A 4,106-nucleotide genomic window follows, 5' to 3' on the forward strand; every position below is an offset into this window, starting at 1 on the left:
TATCTTAACTAATACCAACGTGCAATTAATCTTACCTAATATCAACGTGCAATTAATATTTTACCAAATATCTCTAAAAATATATTCTACTACCAAATATGAACGTGCATTGAATCGTACGCATTTATATTAGTCATTAAAAAAATCTGTTGGAGTATAGCCGTTGGACAATTATTATTGGAATATAGCCGTTGGACAACTAATAGTCCCGTGGCCGTTGGTATAATATAGCCGTTGGAAAACTAATAGTCCTGTGACCGTTGGTATAATATAGCCGTTGGACAATTATTATATTCCAACGGCTATATTTTTAGTAATAAGGCTATAAATACAACCGCTATGTATTCATTTTCAGACAGTGAGAGAGAGACCAAGTCTACATTTTTCAGCGTGATCTCCGCTATAGTTCGATCTTGGACTTCTCCACCCTCAGATTTTGGTGTGACTTTGGACAGGAATCCTCCGTCGATTTGTTGGTGGGCTGCTCTACTCTCTTCCTCTCTTGATCAATCATGACGTATATGTACTCTTTTCATGTCTTCACATTCCACCTTTTTGTGCTGCAGGTGGCCAGGCTAAGACGATGTCTCCGTCTTGTGGAAGATGCACACGGTGCTATGAATACAACTACAAAAATTCTGAGGATGAAAATAAACATTTCTTGGTGCTTATATTGGGCGATTTCCAACAACAGATGGTAACTAATATCTATTCTTAGATTTAGTCCCACTACGGAATGCATGTTTTGTTTCTTATGCGTTTAGGCACTAGCTACTTTCCTGAGCATTCAACATGTTTCCTTGAAGCATGTTTGGACCTTGTTCAGGAACTATATTGTTTCAGCTGATATAATTCTAATTTTTTTTGTGCAGATTATGCCAAAAGAGTATGTGCGATGCCTGAAAGGCGAGATCCCGGGTGAGATCGACCTAGAAACTCGAAACAGGGACATTTACACAATTAAGGTTGCCAAGTACCAAGGAAAGCATGTTCTTACAGCGGGTTGGCCCCAATTCGTCGAGAACTTCCATCTACAGTTGGGTGATTCCTTACTATTCAGATATAATGGAGACTCTCTGTTTAGTATCGTAATTTTCGATAAGCTTGGCCGTGAGAAAGCATCATCTGTTCTTGTCGATCCTTCTTTTCCACCACAAGTCCAAGGAAGACACAACGAAATCGGGTGAAGTATCTAGCTAGTCTTCAATTATTATGTACGATACCATTTCATAGGGCAAGACCAAATCTAACTTCAAATGGCTTTTGCACTGCAGGTCTGCTAGAAAAATGAACGCACTCTGTGAAACATGTGAAATCTGGGATGAACATCACTATATGAACTTGGACGATGAAAAGAAATACTTTTTGATGCGCATGACGGGTGATTTCCAAGATAATATGGTAATATTCATATTCAAAACAGTACCACTCCCTTAGGTCATGGGATTTTGTTGTTTCTCATGAGCCCAGCTGTGTTTTTGTTCGTTCTTCTACTTTTAAATTATTTGTACCATGTGTAGTTATTGCATCATCGTGGAACCTTTTCCAGTTAATTTGATGAGTAGATTTAAGCCAGCATGATAGCACATTCAAGTATGTTAGTTCGCCCAAACATTCCGAGTGGTTTGGTTGCTGTTTCATTTTTTATCTTGTTTACAGACTGTTCTTTCAAACAATATAATCTCTTGAAACGTGCTTCCACAGATCATCCAAAAGGAATTTGTTCAGCGTTTCAAGGGAGAGATCCCAGTAGAGATTGAACTTGAAACAAAGAATAAATGTCGTTACAAAATTGAAGTTTACAAGAACCAAGAAGAGCAGCTTGTGCTTGCAGCGGGATGGGGGAGTTTCGTACAGAAGTTTAGTCTAGAGATGGGTGACAGAATAATATTATTCGGATACAATGGGAACTCCCGGTTCAGTGTCATAATCTTGGATCAACTTGGGCGTGAGAAGGCTTCATCCGTTGTCGATCCACTCCCGCCTCGTGCACTCGAAAGGCACACAAATGATGCTGAAACCGTGAGCCAACATCCTTCTGATGGCCCCGTGGACTGTTCTCCTCCGCTCATGCTAATGCCACCGCCTGCTCACTTTGATGTTCAGCCTCAGCAGCTGGCCATGCTAATGCAGCCTCCCCTGAATCATTCCTCCTCCTCCAAGTCATCAGCTGGTATAAAAATAGCACATAACATATTCTCCCCCTTTTAACAAACATCTATCTTTTACACCTGTATTTATCAGTTTCTGTTTACACACACAGGACAAGGAGATGGCTCTTTCTCGTCACATGATCATGTCCGGAATGCACTTGGTTTCAGGCGTGTTGTTAGAAGAAATCCAACCTCATCTCAGAAGCAGCAGAAGAAGGATGGTTATATTACCACGGATAAGACCAAGCTAACCTCTTCTCAGGAGCAGCAGGTGAAAGACATGGTCCGGACTATCCGTTCACGCAGAAGTGGCATAACCATCTTTGTTGCTCTGATTGGCAAGGCCAATGTTCGTCCAGCATTCTCCCTGGTGTGTAGCTCCCTCCATATTTATTTGTTGCTTTGACCATGCACATTCAAGTCTGTTAACTTGCTTCTCTTTATGGACAAACATACGACACTATTTTTTATGCTGTGATAGTATTCATAACTGGTCATACCTCAGTTTACAATTACATGCAATATTATTTTACTTCTAACCTACTACCTCTTTGGTTTTAATCTGTAACAGACTGTCCCAATCACATACGGGGAGGAACATTTTGGAGATGGGAAAGTCATCTGTTTCCAGCTAGGCGAGAAAAAATGGAATGCGAGCTTCAGCAGTTTGCGCAAGGATTACCGTATCGAAAGGGGATGGAGTAAGTTTGTCAAGGACAACTGTTTGAAGATAGGTGATATCTGCCTCTTTGAGCCGTTGAGCAACCAGGGGAGTATCATGGAAGTCCATATCATCCATGTGAATAATGGCAATTGACTGATTGTTATGCCACATTGCTGCTTTGCCGATCTCCCTAACCAAAGGTGTTCTTTTGGTGATGTGGGGTTTAAGATTTATGTAGGCTAGTAGAGTCATGGTTATACTAATTAGCTGATGCCTACTTAACCGCATAGTGATGGAAGTTATTCTTATGCAACCTACAGTTTGGTTCAACTTTGAATTAGTAATGTCAGTGTGTCGAATTTAAAACTGGTTTGGTTTATTGGCTTCTGACTTTCTGGACTCCTTTCCTTCAAATCCGCCATGTCAACCGTGCCTCTTGTTGCTACAATTATTGTGTTGTGTTTCTTTTTCCTTGGTATATCGGTGGAAGGAAATAACTGCAAAGGCCATCTTATCCTAAGGGAACATAAGAATTGAAAATGTCACGATTAATTCAAGTATCAAATAGTCATTTCATCTAAATAAGCTCAAAAGAAACGTCCTTCAAGACCTTAAGACAACAGAAACTGAGATTACATCTATTACTAGCTGAATACATGTGCGTTCGCCAGGGGAAAACAAGCGAAGTATGTGCCGATCGTTTAATTCTAGTTTTAAAAACGCTAGGGAGTAACATTATGTCTAGTTTTCACTAAATAGCTATAAGCACAAATGCATTTCTTTTCCTCCCTCTCGGCCATCATGCGCACCATACCATGTGCTCTGCTTTCACGCCTTAAGAGATTATTCTGCTTCAGTTACTAGTTAAATTTCCTGAACTAAGGAAAAGAAATAAAGTCAGAACTCTAAATGACCTGAAAGAAAGGGAACCGATGGCAGTGAAGTCCTTGGTCAGCGTGATGACAAAGCCTCTTCCTCGTTTGCGCCTTTTGGGGATGTTGCCCTGTCCCGCATCATCTGATCTTTGACGGGGTGCTGCAGTGGAGCGGGCATAGGTTTTGGGGGCGTCGCAGGCAAGAACAGTCAGCACCATCGCCTTCATGATGTGCGGATGCTAGGAGGAGATGACGATATGGGGAGGTCATTGCGGGAGTGCGGCCCTTGAAGCAGGAGAGGGTGTGTGGTTTGCGCCATGGTTGAGCGTCACGAGGAGAAACATTGGAGTGGTGGGACGGAAGCATTTTTAAAGAGGATGATATTTTTGTTTTGAGAGGTGGCATTTTTATTAT

The 4,106-nt window shown here is 41.3% G+C and overlaps 1 pseudogene; it reads left to right on the top strand.

The window, feature by feature from the left end:
* Positions 1 to 512: 512 nt before the first annotated feature.
* LOC119321503 lies at positions 513 to 2,970 on the top strand (annotated as a pseudogene).
* The last annotated feature ends 1,136 nt before the right edge of the window (positions 2,971 to 4,106 follow it).

Source organism: Triticum dicoccoides, chromosome 6B (assembly GCF_002162155.2).
Source record: "Triticum dicoccoides isolate Atlit2015 ecotype Zavitan chromosome 6B, WEW_v2.0, whole genome shotgun sequence".
NCBI classification, from domain to species: Eukaryota; Viridiplantae; Streptophyta; class Magnoliopsida; order Poales; family Poaceae; genus Triticum; species Triticum dicoccoides.